This window comes from Mytilus californianus, unplaced genomic scaffold (assembly GCF_021869535.1).
Source record: "Mytilus californianus isolate M0D057914Y unplaced genomic scaffold, xbMytCali1.0.p SCAF_5, whole genome shotgun sequence".
In the NCBI taxonomy this organism is placed as follows: domain Eukaryota; kingdom Metazoa; phylum Mollusca; class Bivalvia; order Mytilida; family Mytilidae; genus Mytilus; species Mytilus californianus.
In genome coordinates, this window is record NW_026262701.1 from 65,706,340 (window position 1) to 65,722,617 (window position 16,278).

Here is a 16,278-nt window from a genome sequence, read left to right on the forward strand (position 1 = left end):
GTTATGTGCAATTCAGTATCCCTTTGCATTTTCATCCTTAAATTAAATGAAGTAATTAAGAACTTGTATCTGTCAAGACCTATTGTTATTGTTATTGTAAAATGAATGAGTATTCATTTGGTATAAATAAGACCAAATGAAGTGCAAATGTCAATCATTAAGCAACCCAACAAAAAGTAACTAAATAATAAGAACATACATTTCAAATATTAACAGAAGTATACATAATTAAATGTTTAGAAAAACCTCATTTAATTCCATTACCATTGTTAATTCTAAACGTAGAATGAGAGGAAAATATTTATTTGTTTGCATGTATATGTTCACGAATACGTAGTAATCTAAAGAAAAGGGAAAACGTAAGCATTTCATTATTGTGACTTTCAAATTATGTCTATTTTTGTTATTGTAATAAATAAACCATTTTCGGCCACTTGCCCTCTTCTGTTTCCGTACGTTTTTTCTTTATTATTTTGTGATATTTTTTTATTAAAGATATGTTTATTTAGACAAATTACGAATTTTGAATGACTACTACAAAAAGTGAGATATCGAAAAAAGAAAGCACTATCAAGCCCATTCAAATACTTAATCAAATGATCACTTTAAAATTACTGCCAATACTACTTCAAGTGATCTGAAATATATTGTACATGTCAATAAATGTCTGAAGGTATATAAATTGTCACTTTGATTAACTGGGAAATAATTAATTTTAAACATTAAGGATGAGTGTTGGTCTATTTTTTTTCAAGATTTTAAATATACATGAGTCAACTTCCACATACAGTTGAGACCGTTTTGTGGTAATAAGCATTGTGTCTAAGTTTCATAACATTTGGTTGAGGCAAACTGAAGTTAGAGAACGGAAACGAAAATTTCATCAATTTTTCCGTTTTTGTCAATTTCACAATTTCAGTTTTTATACGTCCGTCAAAATTTTGACGGGACGTATTATGGTATACAAATGTCGTCTGTCCGTCTGTCCGTCTGTCCGTCGGTCCGTTTGTCCGTCTGTCCGTCCGTCCGTCTGTCCGTCTGTCCGTCCGTCCGTCTGTCCGTCTGTCCGTCTGTCTGTCCGGCGTAAACATGTCGCACCGTAACTTGAGAACGACTTATCCAAATTTCATGAAACTTAATATAGTTGTTTCTTATGATGGTCAAACAATCTGTATACTTTTTGGTGAAAATAGGATTAAAACTTTTTGAGTTACGGGACTTAGTAACTAAAACAGGTGTGTGTTTTTTTTTCACATGTCGCGCCGTATCTTAAAAACAATTTATGATTATTGCTTAAAACTTTACACACTTCTTAGTTATATTAATCTTAAGATCTGTATACTTTGTGGTGATGATTCAAAATTTTATTTTTGAGTTATTGAGTATTTGTAAAATAAGCGGGAGGGGTTTTTCACATGTCGCGCCGTATCTCAAAAACGATTTATGATTATTGCTTAAAATTTTACACACTTCTTAGTTATATTAATCTAAAGATCTGTATACTTTTTGGTTTTGATTCAAAATTTTATTTTTGAGATATTGAGTTTTTTGTAAAAAAAAGAAGGGGGGGGGGGGGGGTTTCACATGTCGCGCCGTATCTCTAAAACGATTTATGATTATTGCTTAAAATTTTACACACTTCTTAGTTATATTAATCTAAAGATCTGTATACTTTTTGGTTTTGATTCAAAATTTTATTTTAGAGATATTGAGTTTTTTGTAAAAAAAAGGGGGGTTTTCACATGTTGCGCCGTATGTCAGAAACTATATATGATTATTGCATAAAAGTTCACACACAAGACGACGGGCGTATCAAGCGCTCATGGCGCAGCTGTTTATTGTTTAACCGTAACTTCAGATTTTCGAACATAAACCACTCTGGAGATTTTCTTAAACAATGCGCCAATGTCTCCTCTACAACACATATATAGTCGTTGTCCGTCACAATCCCTTAAAAATGGTCCAAATTTTTCTTTTAGTGCCCTACCCTCCTAATCTCATTTTGTCAATTTCACAATAAAATTTTCAGTTTTTTAACCCTAACTTCAAATTTTTGAACATAAACCACTCTGGAGATTTTCTTAAACGATGCGCCATTGTCTCCTCTACAACACCTTTTAAGTCGTTGCCCGTCACAATCTCTTGAAATTGGTCCAAATTTTTAGTGCCCTACCCCCTAATCTCATTTTTCAATTTCACAATTTCAGTTTTTTAACCGTAACTTCAGATTTTCGAACATAAACCACTCTGGAGATTTTCTTAAACGATGCGCCAATGTCTCCTCTACAACACCTATATAGTCGTTGTCCGTCACAATCTCTTGAAGTTGGCCCAAAATTAACTTAAATTGGCCTACCCCCCTTATCTCATTTTGTCAATTTCACAATAAAATTTTCAGTTTTTTAACCGTGACTTCAAATTCTCGAACATAAACCACTCTGGGGATTTTCTTGAACGATGCGCCAATGTCTCCTCTACAACACCTATATAGTCGTTGCCCGTCACAATCTCTTGAAATTGGTCCAAAATTTTCTTTTAGTGGCCTACCCCCCTAATCTCATTTTTCAATTTCACAATTTCAGTTTTTTAACCGTAACTTCAGATTTTCGAACATAAACCACTCTGGAGATTTTCTTAAACGATGCGCCAATGTCTCTTCTACAACACCTTTATAGTCGTTGTCCGTCACAATCTCTTGAAATTAGTATAACATTTTCTTTTAGTGCCCTACCCCCCCTAATCTCATTTTGTCAATCTCACAATAAATTTTTCAGTTTTTTAATCGTAACTTCAAATTTTCGAACATAAACCACTCTGAAGATTTTCTTAAACGATGCGCCATTGTCTCCCCTACAACACCTATTTAGTCGTTGCCCGTCACAATCTCTTGAAATTGGTCCAAATATTTCTTTTAGTGCCCTACCCCTCTAATCTCATTTTCAATTTCACAATTTCAGTTTTTTAACCGTTACTTCAGATTTTTGAACATAAACCACTTTGGAGATTTCTAAAACGATGCGCCAATGTCTCCTCTACAACACCTATATAGTCGTTGTCCGTCACAATCTCTTGAAATTGGTCCAAAATTTTCTTTTTGTGCCCTACCCCCCTAATCTCATTTTGTCAATTTCACAATAAATTTTTCAGTATTTTAACCGTAACTTCAGATTTTCGAACATAAAACACTCTGGAGATTTTCTTAAACGATGCAGCATTGTCTCTTCTACAACACCTTTATAGTCGTTGCCCGTCACAATGTCTTGAAATTGGTCCATAATTAACTTAAATTGGCCTACCCCACTAATTTCATTTTGTCAATTTCACAATAAAATTTTCAGTTTTTTAACCATAACGTCAGATTTTCGAACATAAACCACTCTGGAGATATTCTTAAACGATGATCCATTGTCTCCTCTACAATACCTATTTAGTCGTTGCCCGTCACAACCTCTTGAAATTGGTCCAAATTTTTCTTTTACTGCCCTACCCCCCTAATCTCATTTTATCAATTTCACAATATAATTTTCAGTTTTTTAACCGTAACATAAGATTTTCGAACATAAACCACTCTGGAGATTTTCTTAAACGATGTGCCATTGTCTCTTCTACAACACCTTTATAGTCGTTGTCCGTCACAATCTCTTGAAATTAGTATAACATTTTCTTTTAGTGCCCTACCCCCCCTAATCTCATTTTGTCAATTTCACAATATAATTTTCAGTTTTTTAACCGTAACTTCAGATTTTCGAACATAAACCACTCTGGAGATTTTCTAAAACGATGCGCCAATGTCTCTTCTACAACACTTATATAGTCGTTGCCAGTCACAATCTCTTGAAATTGGTCCAAAATTAACTTTAATTAGCCTATCCCCCTAATCTCATTTTGTTAATTTCAAAATTTCAGTTTTTTAGCCGTTACTTCAGATTTTCGAACATAAACCACTCTGGAGATTTTCTTAAACGATGCGCCATTGCCTCCTCTACAACACCTATATAGTCGTTGCCCGTCACAATCTCTTAAAATTGGTCCAAAATTAACTTAATTTTTTCTTTTAGTGCCCTACCCTCCTAATCTCATTTTGTCAATTTCACAATTTCAGTTTTTTTAACCGTAACTTCAGATTTTCGAACATAAACCACTCTGGAGATTTTCTTAAACGATGCGCCAATGTCTCCTCTACAACACCTATATATATATATATATAGTCGTTGCCCGTCACAATCTCTTGAAATCGGTCCAAAATTTTCATTTAGTGCCCTACCCCCCTAATCTCATTTTGTCAATTTCACAATAAATTTTTCAGTATTTTAACCGTAACTTCAGATTTTCGAACATTAACCACTCTGGAGATTTTCTTAAACGATGCGCCAATGTCTCTTCTACAACACCTTTATAGTCGTTGCCCGTCACAATCTCTTGAAATTGGTCCAAAATTAACTTAATTTGGCCTACCCCCTAATCTCATTTTGTCAATTTCACAATAAAATTTTCAGTTTTTTAACCGTAACTTCAGATTTTCGAACATAAACCACTCTTGAGATTTTCTTAAACGATGCGCCATTGTCTCCTCTACAACACCTATATAGTCGTTGCCCGTCACAATCTCTTGAAATTGGTCCAACATTAACTTAAATTGTTCTACCCCCCTAATCTCATTTTGTCAATTTCACAATAAAATTTTCAGTTTTTTAACCGTAACTTCAGATTTTCGAACATAAACCACTCTTGAGATTTTCTTAAACGATGCGCAAATGTCTCCTCTACAACACCTTTATAGTCGTTGCCCGTCACAATCTCTTGAAATTAGTATAACATTTTTTTTTAGTGCCCTACCCCCCCTAATCTCATTTTGTCAATTTCACAATATATTTTCAGTTTTTTAATCGTAACTTCAAATTTTCGAACATAAACCACTCTGGAGATTTTCTTAAACGATGCACCAATGTCTCTTCTACAACACCTTTATAGTCGTTGCCCGTCACAATCTCTTGAAATTGGTCCAAAATTAACTTAATTTGGCCTACCCCCTAATCTCATTTTGTCAATTTCACAATAAAATTTTCAGTTTTTTAACCGTAACTTCAGATTTTCGAACATAAACCACTCTTGAGATTTTCTTAAACGATGCGCCATTGTCTCCTCTACAACACCTATATAGTCGTTGCCCGTCACAATCTCTTGAAATTGGTCCAACATTAACTTAAATTGTTCTACCCCCCTAATCTCATTTTGTCAATTTCACAATAAAATTTTCAGTTTTTTAACCGTAACTTCAGATTTTCGAACATAAACCACTCTGGAGATTTTCTTAAACGATGCGCAAATGTCTCCTCTACAACACCTTTATAGTCGTTGCCCGTCACAATCTCTTGAAATTAGTATAACATTTTTTTTTAGTGCCCTACCCCCCCTAATCTCATTTTGTCAATTTCACAATATATTTTCAGTTTTTTAACCGTAACTTCAGATTTTCGAACATAAACCACTCTGGAGATTTTCTTAAACGATGCGCCATTGTCTCCTCTACAACACCTATATAGTCGTTGCCCGTCACAATCTCTTGAAATTGGTCCAAAGTTTTCTTTTAGTGCCCTACCCCCCTAATCTCATTTTGTCAATTTCACAATAAATTATTCAGTATTTTAACCGTAACTTCAGATTTTCGAACATAAACCACTCTGGAGATTTTCTTAAACGATGCGCCAATGTCTCCTCCACAACACCTATTTAGTCGTTGCCTGTCACAATCTCTTGAAATTGGTCCAAAATTAACTTAAAATGGCCTACCCCCTTATCTCATTTTGTCAATTTCTCAATTTCAGTTTTGTAACCGTAACTTCAGATTTTTAAACATAAACCACTTTGAAGATTTTCTTAAACGATGCACCATTGTTTATCCTCTACAACACCTTTATAGTCGTTGCCCGTCACAATCTCTTGAAATTGGTCCAAAATTAACTTAAATTGCCCTACCTCTCCCTAATCTCATTTTGTCAATTTCACAATTTCAGTTTTTTAACCGTAACTTCAGATTTTCGAACATAAACCACTCTGGAGATTTTCTTAAACGATGCGCCATTGTCTCTTCTACATCACCTATATAGTCGTTGCCCGTCACAATCTCTTGAAATTGGTTCAAAATTAACTTAAATTGGCCTACCCTCCAAATCTCATTTTGTCAATTTCACAATTTCAGTTTTTTAACCGTAACTTCAGATTTTTGAACATAAAACACTCTGGAGATTTTCTTAAACGATGCGCCAACGTCTGTTCTACAACACCTATATAGTCGTTGCCCGCCACATTCTCTTTTAATTGGTCCAAAATTTTCTTTTAGTGCCCTACCCCCCTAATCTCATTTTGTCAATTTCACAATACAATTTTCAGTTTTTTAACCGTAACTTCAGATTTTCGAACATAAACCACTCTGGAGATTTTCTAAAACGATGCGGCAATGTCTATTCTACAACACCTATATAGTCGTTGCCCGTCACAATCTCTTGAAATTGGTCCAAAATTAACTTAAACTGGCCTATCCCCCAATCTCATTTTGTCAATTTCAAAATTTCAGTTTTTTAACCGTAACTTCAGATTTTCGAACATAAACCACTCTGGAGATTTTCTTAAACGATGCACCAATGTCTCCTCTACAACACCTATATAGTCGTTGCCCGTCACAATCTCTTGAAATTGGTCCAAAGTTTTCTTTTAGTGCCCTACCCCCCTAATCTCATTTTGTCAATTTCACAATAAAATTTTCAGTTTTTTAACCGTAACTTCAGATTTTCGAACATAAACCACTCTGGAGATTTTCTAAAACGATGCGCAAATGTCTCCTCTACAACACCTATATAGTCGTTGCCCGTCACAATCTCTTGAAATTATTATAAAATTTTCTTTTAGTGCCCTACCCCCCTAATCTCATTTTGTCAATTTCACAATAAATTTTTCAGTTTTTTAACCGTAACTTCAAATTTTCGAACATAAACCACTCTGAAGATTTTCTTAAACGATGCGCCATTGTCTCCTCTACAACACCTATTTAGTCGTTGCCCGTCACAATCTCTTGAAATTTGTCCAAATTTTTCTTTTAGTGCCCTACCCCTCTAATCTCATTTTTCAATTTCACAATTTCAGTTTTCTAACCGTTACTTCAGATTTTTTAACATAAACCACTCTGGAGATTTCTTAAACGATGCGCCAATGTCTCCTCTACAACACCTATATAGTTGTTGTCCGTCACAATCTCTTGAAATTGCTCCAAAATTTTCTTTTAGTGCCCTACCCCCCTAATCTCTTTTTGTCAATTTCACAATAAGTTTTTCAGTATTTTAACCGTAACTTCAGATTTTCGAACATAAAACACTCTGGAGATTTTCTTAAACGATGCAGCATTGTCTCTTCTACAACACCTTTATAGTCGTTGCCCGTCACAATGTCTTGAAATTGGTCCATAATTAACTTAAATTGGCCTACCCCACTAATTTCATTTTGTCAATTTCACAATAAAATTTTCAGTTTTTTAACCGTAACGTCAGATTTTCGAACATAAACCACTCTGGAGATATTCTTAAACGATGCGCCATTGTCTCCTCTTCAATACCTATTTAGTCGTTGCCCGTCACAACCTCTTGAAATTGGTCCAAATTTTTCTTTTAGTGCCCTACACCCCTAATCTCATTTTATCAATTTCACAATATAATTTTCAGTTTTTTAACCGTAACTTCAGATTTTAGAACATAAACCACTCTGAAGATTTTCTAAAACGATGCACCAATGTCTCCTCTACAACACTTATATAGTCGTTGCCAGTCACAATCTCTTGAAATTGGTCCAAAATTAACTTTAATTAGCCTATCCCCCTAATCTCATTTTGTTAATTTCAAAATTTCAGTTTTTTAGCCGTTACTTCAGATTTTCGAACATAAACCACTCTGGAGATTTTCTTAAACGATCCGCCATTGTCTCCTCTGCAACATCTTTATAGTCGTTGCCCGTCACAATCTCTTAAAATTGGTCCAAAATTAACTTAATTTTTTCTTTTAGTGCCCTACCCTCCTAATCTCATTTTGTCAATTTCACAATTTCAGTTTTTTTAACCGTAACTTCAGATTTTCGAACATAAACCACTCTGGAGATTTTCTAAAACGATGCGCCAATGTCTCCTCTACAACACCTATATAGTCGTTGCCCGTCACAATCTCTTTCAAATGGTCCAAATTTTTCTTTTAGTGCCCTACCCCCTAATCTCATTTTTTCAATTTCACAATTTCAGTTTTTTTACCGTAACTTCAGATTTTCGAACATAAACCACTCTGTAGATTTTCCTAAAAGATGCGCCATTGTCTCCTCTACAACACCTATTTAGTCGTTGCCCGTCACAATCTCTTGAAATTGGTCCAAATTTTTCTTTTAGTGCCTTACCCCCCTAATCTCATTTTTCAATTTCAAATTTCAGTTTTTTAACCGTAACTTCAGATTTTCGAACATAAACCACTCTGGAGTTTTTCATTAACGATGCGCCAATGTCTCCTCTACAACACCTATATATATCTATATAGTCGTTGCCCGTCACAATCTCTTGAAATCGGTCCAAAATTTTCTTTTAGTGCCCTACCCCCCTAATCTCATTTTGTCAATTTCACAATAAATTTTTCAGTATTTTAACCGTAACTTCAGATTTTCGAACATTAACCACTCTGGAGATTTTCTTAAACGATGCGCCAATGTCTCCTCTACAACACCTTTATAGTCGTTGCCCGTCACAACCTCTTGAAATTGGTCCAAAATTAACTTAAATTGGCCTACCCCCTAATCTCATTTTGTCAATTTCACAATATAATTTTCGGTTTTTTAACCGTAACTTCAGATTTTCGAACATAAACCACTCTGGAGATTTTCTTAAACGATGCGCCATTGTCTCTTCTACAACACCTATATAGTCGTTGCCCGTCACAATCTCTTGAAATTGGTCCAAATTTTTCTTTTAGTGCCCTACCCCCCTTATCTCATTTTGTGAATTTCACTATTTCAGTTTTTTAACCGTAACTTCAGATTTTCGTACATAAACCACTCTGGAGATTTTCTTAAACGATGCGCCAATGTCTCCTCTTCAACACCTATATAGTCGTTGCCCGTCACAATCTCTTTAAATTGGTCCAAAGTTTTCTTTTAGTGCCCTACCCCCCTAATCTCATTTTGTCAATTTCACAATAAATTATTCAGTATTTTAACCGTAACTTCAGATTTTCGAACATAAACCACTCTGGAGATTTTCTAAAACGATGCGCCATTGTCTCCTCTACAACACCTATTTAGGCGTTGCCCGTCACAATCTCTTGAAATTGGTCCAAATTTATCTTTTAGTGCCCTACCCCCCTAATCTCATTTTGTCAATTTCACAATTTCAGTTTTTTAACCGTAACTTCAGATTTTCGAACATAAACCACTCTGGGGATTTTCTAAAACGATGCGGCAATGTCTCTTCTACAACACCTATATAGTCGTTGCCCGTCACAATCTCTTGAAATTGGTCCAAAATTAACTTAAACTGGCCTATCCCCCAATCTCATTTTGTCAATTTCAAAATTTCCGTTTTTTAACCGTAACTTCAGATTTTCGAACATAAACCACTCTGGAGATTTTCTTAAACGATGCGCCAATGTCTCTTCTACAACACCTATATAGTCGTTGCCCGTCACAATCTCTTCAAAATGGTCCAAATTTTTCTTTTAGTGCCCTACCCCCTAATCTCATTTTGTCAATTTCACAATAAAATTTTAAGTTTTTTAATAACCGTAACTTCAGATTTTCGAACATAAATTACTCTGAAAATTTTCTTAAACGATGCGCCAATGTCTCCTCTTCAACACTTATATAGTCGTTGCCCGTCACAATCTCTTAAAATTGGTCCAAAATTATCTTTAATTGGCCTACCCCCCAATCTCATTTTGGCAATTTCACAATTTCAGTTTTTTAACAGTAACTTCAGATTTTCGAACATAAACCACTCTGGAGATTTTCTTAAACAATGCGCCAATGTCTCCTCTACAACACATATATAGTCGTTGTCCGTCACAATCTCTTTAAAATGGTCCAAATTTTTCTTTTAGTGCCCTACCCTCCTAATCTCATTTTGTCAATTTCACATTAAAATTTTCAGTTTTTTAACCGTAACTTCAAATTTTCGAACATAAACCACTCTGGAGATTTTCTTAAACGATGCGCCATTGTCTCCTCTACAACACCTATATAGTCGTTGTCCGTCGCAATCTCTTAAAATTGGTCCAAAATTAACTTAAATTGGCCTACCCCCCTAATCTCGTTTTGGCAATTTCACAATTTCAGTTTTTTAACCGTTACTTCAGATTTTCGAACATAAACCACTCTGGAGATTTTCTAAAACGATGCGGCAATGTCTCCTATACAACACCTATATAGTCGTTGCCCGTCACAATCTCTTGAAATTGGTCGAAAATTAACTTAAACTGGCCTATCCCCTAATCTCATTTTGTCAATTTCAAAATTTCAGTTTTTTAACCGTAACTTCAGATTTTCGAACATAAACCACTCTGGAGATTTTCTTAAACGATGCGCCAATGTCTCCTCTACAACACCTATATAGTTGTTGCCCGTCATAATCTCTTGAAATTGGTCCAAAATGAAATTAAATTGGCCTACCCCCCTAATTACATTTTGTCAATTTCACAATTTCTGTTTTTTAACCGTAACTTCAGATTTTCGAACATAAACCCATCTGGAGATTTTCTTAAACGATGCGCCATTGTCTCCTCTACAATACCTATATAGTCGTTGCCCGTCACAATCTCTTCAAAATGGTCCAAAATTAACTTTAATTGGCCTACCCCCCAATCTTATTTTGTCAATTTCACAATTTCAGTATTTTAACCGTAACTTCAGAGTTTCGAACATAAACCACTCTGGAGATTTTTCTAAACGATGCCCCAATGTCTCCTCTACAACACCTATATAGTCGTTGCCCGTCATAATCTCTTAAAATTGGTCCAAAATTAACTTTGTAAATTTCCCAAATTCCCCAAATCTCATTTCGTAAATTTCAGTTTTTTAACCCAAACATCAGATTTTCGAACATAAAGTGATCTGGATTTTTTTTCTACACGATGCGCCAATGTCTCCTCTAGAACAAGTATATAGTCGTTGCCCGTCACAATCTCTATAAATTGGTTCAACATTAACTTTTAGTGCCCTACCCCCCTAATCTCATTTTGTCAATTTCAGTTTTTTTACCGTAACTTCAGATTTTCGAAAATAAACCTCTCTGGAGATTTTCCTAACCGATGCGGAAATGTCTCCTCTAAACACATATATAGTCGTTGCCTGTAACAATCTATTCAAATTGGTCAAAAAATAACTTAAAATGTCCTATACCCTAATTTCATTTTGTTAATTTCAGTTTTTTTCTACCACAATTTAAGATCTTCGAACATAAACCACTCTGGAGATTTTCCTAAACGATGCGGCACTATCTCCTCTTAAACACCTATATAGTTGTAACCTGTCACAATCTCTATTAATCGGACCAAACAACGTAAAGCGCACCCCCATTCCCTAAAAATGCATTGTGTCAATGTGTTAACTTATGGTCATTGTAATCCAGCTGTCTATTGAATGCCTTATGTGGATTTATTTAGTTAGGAAAGAAAAGCTTTGTATTCTTTATATATGAAGTATGGTTTCCCTTTTGTTTTAAGTTAGTTTTTTCGTTTTTGTTTAAGATTGTATGTATTCTCATAATTGTTCGCCAGCTCGAAAAAACGTGATAACCTTATGTGATATTGTGGTTTTTAGTTATACCTCCTAATTGTTCGCTAGCTAATTGTTCGCTACAATTGTTCGCTAGCTTGAGTCAGGTCTGTAGTTGTCATGATTTTTAACAACACCAAAACAATCAATACTTATTAGCAGAATAATATTATTATTATTAATATTATCTAGTACATATCGAAGAATTAAGCAACATAACTATAGAAGGTTTAAGTTTAATAAATCTATCATACATTGCAGTCTTTAATGTAACAATAACGCAATGTAACCGTAAACCCAAATATTATTGTTACATTCGTAATTAATCGGTTCCTTACCCAACCCTGCATTCCGACAATTAGTCTCCAATGTAACAATAATTTTTAAGATCAAAGAAGCCAGGTTATTTAATTTCACTTTCAGATATATTGATGATGTTCTTTCCATTAACAATCCGAACTTTTCTGATTGGGTTCCATTAATATATCCACCAGAACTAGAAATTAAAGAAACAACAGACACGGCTTCCTCCGCCTCATTTTTAGACTTATACCTCGAATTTGACATACACAGTCATCTCAGTACCAGAATCTATGACAAACGAGACGATTTTAATTTTGAAATTATCAATTTCCCCCACCTTAGTAGCAATATACCAACTTCACCTGCATATGGGATATACATTTCCCAACTTATTCGGTATTCAAGAGCTTGCAGCTCCTACTCAGACTTTGTAAAACGTCACCAGTGTCTGAGCAGAAAGTTGATGAAGCAAGGGTATGTCAAAGAACGTCTCGTCCTTTTTCTAAAAAAGTTCATCGGAAGGTACCAAGAACTTGTTGATAAATATTCCGTATCAACTTCACAAATAATACACGATGGTCTTGAAGTATAGATTTTGCGTACTGACGTTGTTTATCATCTTAATAACGTGTTATAGTATTCTTTTATTTATCTTTATTAATATTACTTTTACTGTTAAGTCTGTTTTTTTTAGCATGATGTCCATTTGACGTGACTCTGTGCTTATGTATCCCGTCATACTTTGAACGACACAATTATTTTATTTATTAATATTACTTTTACTGTTGAGTCTGTTTTTTGTGATATACATTTGACGTGACTCTGTACTTATGTATATCGTCATACTTTGTACCACACAATTATTTTATTTTATTTATTAATATTACTTTTACTGTTAAGTCTGTTTTTTTGTTATATCCATTTTACGTGACTCTGTATTTATGTATCCCCTCATACTTTGAACGACAAAATTATTTTATGTCTACCTGTGCGAATTTCAAACGCGCGATTTTACGCCAGTACTTAAAACCTTCCATCCTTTATGGGTGGATTTTACATAGATAAATAAAATCGTATAATATAAAGCAAAATGAGGATGTTAAATTTGATGTATGCCTTTTTGTGCTTCTTCGTTACATTTGTTTGTTTTTATAGTGATTAAGATGATAACACAATGATGACTGCTGTACCCCTATTTTTGACATTTTTACCTATTGTGTCTGTTTGTTTTGTTCACGCATCGTTGTCAATATAATGGAATTTGATGCGACTGTCATACAAGTGAGAGGTTTAGCTAGCTATAAAACAAGGTTCAATCCACCATTTTCTACATAAGAAAATGCCCGTACCAAGTCAGGAATATGACAGTTGTTATCCATTCGTTTGATGTGTTTGTTTTTTTGATTTTGCCATTTGATTGGGGACTTTCCTTTTTGAATTTTTCTCGGAGTTCAGTATTTTCGTGATTTTACTTTTATATTATTAATTGTTACATTTCCATGTAACCGTAGCCATTGCCATCTTTTATTTAGGGATGGGCATACCGTGTATAGTTTTTTTTTACATATATATTTTCAATCATGATCTTTCTCCTCTTGCAGGAGCTTCGCTCCTAAAGCTCTCTATATCGTCAGGGACTTTCTATAATCCCTGCTCTAATATAAATAATCAAGGAATTGTATATTTAACGTTAAATATATAATTCCTTGATATAATATATAAGTGACCGCCGTGGATAATAAACTTGGAATTGATAGTATATAGCATATACGAGTTATTTATAGTATATCTATGTTCATATTATACAGAAAACGCGAAAATAATTGAAATTAAAAGAAAACAAAAAAAATAACTGATTTTGGAAAAAAAGGGGGAGGGCTAAAAAAAATTGTCCTGTCACCAAGTACCTATGGTTCGAATCAGAGACATAATGAATATATATGTCTCTGTTCGAATAAATAAATAAAAGGTTTTATCTTCCTCCTCTTGAAGGAACTTCGCTTCTAAAGCGTAATTAATTTGCACCCTTAACTTACACACGGAGCACTCTTACTACGGTAAAAAATGGTTTACAATTTATGTACATAAACTTAAATTTAATATATCCCCAATTGTTTTACAGAATGCTGACTAATCCAGCACCACATATACGAATGTAAATACGAGTACGCATGTTATTCGTTCGAATCAGAGACATAATGTGTATGTCTCTGTTCGAAGAAATAAAATATAAAACATTTTTAAATACTTTATCCACTATTGTCAAGCCTTTCACAGAATCTGTATATTCTACAGACTAATAAGTCCTGCCCACGGATAAATGTTTACTGTTCAAACACTATCCACGTTATCATAAAATCTAAATTTCAACTGCTTTACAGTTTTAAGCGTTAATTTTATATGTTTTACCAGAGACATATTGTATTATATGTCTCTGGTTATACGCACATCGAATATCGTAGTACTTTTAAAATCTTAAGTCAATTGACTTCTTATAATCCTTGGATACGAGTTTATTTCAAATAATATGTACTACGAGTGTCTTGTAAAGCTAGAATTAGGAATAAATGAGCACTCAGGTAATCCCACATACAATAAACAGCTGCACCATGAGCGCATGATACGCCCGTCGTCTTGTGTGTGAATTTTTATGCAATAAGCATAAATAGTTTCTGGCATACGGCGTGACATGCGAAAACCCCCCTTTTTTTTTTTTACAAAAAACTCAATATCTCTAAAATAAAATTTTGAATCAAAACCAAAAAGTATACAGATCTTTAGATTAATATAACTAAGAAGTGTGTAAAATTTTAAGCAATAATCATAAATCGTTTTTGAGATACGGCGCGACATGTGAAAACCCCCCTTTTAAAAAAAAAAAAATCAATATCTCAAAAATAAAACTTTGAATCAAAACCAAAAAGTATACAGATCTTCATATTAATATAACTAAGAAGTGTGTAAAATTTTAAGCAATAATCATAAATAATTTTTGAGATACGGCGCGACATGTGAAAAACCCCTCCCCTTTTTTTTACAAAATACTCAATAACTCAAAAATAAAATTTTGAATCATCACCAAAAAGTATACAGATCTTAAGGTTAATATAAATAAGAAGTGTGTAAAGTTTTAAGCAATAATCATAAACTGTTTTTGAGATACGGCGCGACATGTGAAAAACCCCTCCCCCTTTTTTAACAAAATACTCAATATCTCTAAAATAAAATTTTGAATCATCACCAATAAGTATACAGATCTTAAGATTAATATAACTAAGAAGTGTGTAAAATTTTAAGCAATAGTCATAAATTGTTTTTGAGATACGGCGCGACATGTGAAAAAAAAACACACACCTGTTTTAGTTACTAAGTCCCGTAACTCAAAAAGTTTTAATCTTATTTTCACCAAAAAGTATACAGATCGTTTGACCATCATAAGAAACAACTATGTTAAGTTTCATGAAATTTGGATAAGTCATTCTCAAGTTACGGTGCGACATGTTTACGCCGGACAGACAGACGGACAGACGGACAGACGGACGGACACCGGACATTGGTATAACATAATACGTCTCGTCAAAAATTGACGGGCGTATAAAAACATATCATTTGACAAGTATGAGATTTTGGCGAATCATAAGTACTTCATGGCTTCAATGAGCATTACATTGAACAGCAAATCTGAGGACTTACCTTGTTTGTATTGGATACCTAAGCTTCTCAAAATTCCGTACAAACAACGGTACATTGCCGGCTCATCTGCATGTTCTACAAAGGAATTGTCCATCAGAATGACAAAAATTGTGTCCGCAGTGAAAGAGGGTCTTCAGAAATACTGTGAAACTGTTTACTCGCGTAGTGGTATTAACCATATGTTGAATCTAAAAAACTCTAAAGAACTTCTGGATAATTTTAAATCTCGATCTTTCTCTGAAATTAAACCTATCAAAAGTTTTGATTTTTCAACCCTGTACACCACCATTCCCCATGTGAAATTGAAAAATCGTCTAAAAGAAATAATCCACAATGCTTTTCAATACAAAAATGGTAGCATACGCTATATATTTATTACCTTGGGATACCATACGGCATATTTTGTTAATAGTGAACAAAAAGGTAAACCATACTACACGGAGGAACAAGTGATCAGTATGCTGGAGTTTCATATTGAAAACATATTGGTTGAAT

The 16,278-nt window shown here is 34.1% G+C and overlaps 1 long non-coding RNA gene across 1 annotated transcript; it reads right to left on the bottom strand.

The window, feature by feature from the left end:
• Positions 1 to 5,375: 5,375 nt before the first annotated feature.
• Positions 5,376 to 8,815, bottom strand: LOC127702993 (uncharacterized). The gene is made up of 3 exons (XR_007982626.1): positions 8,773 to 8,815; positions 6,476 to 6,875; positions 5,376 to 5,726 (listed from the first exon to the last, which is right to left on the bottom strand). It is a non-coding gene; the product is annotated as an uncharacterized LOC127702993 (long non-coding RNA).
• Positions 8,816 to 16,278: the final 7,463 nt, after the last annotated feature.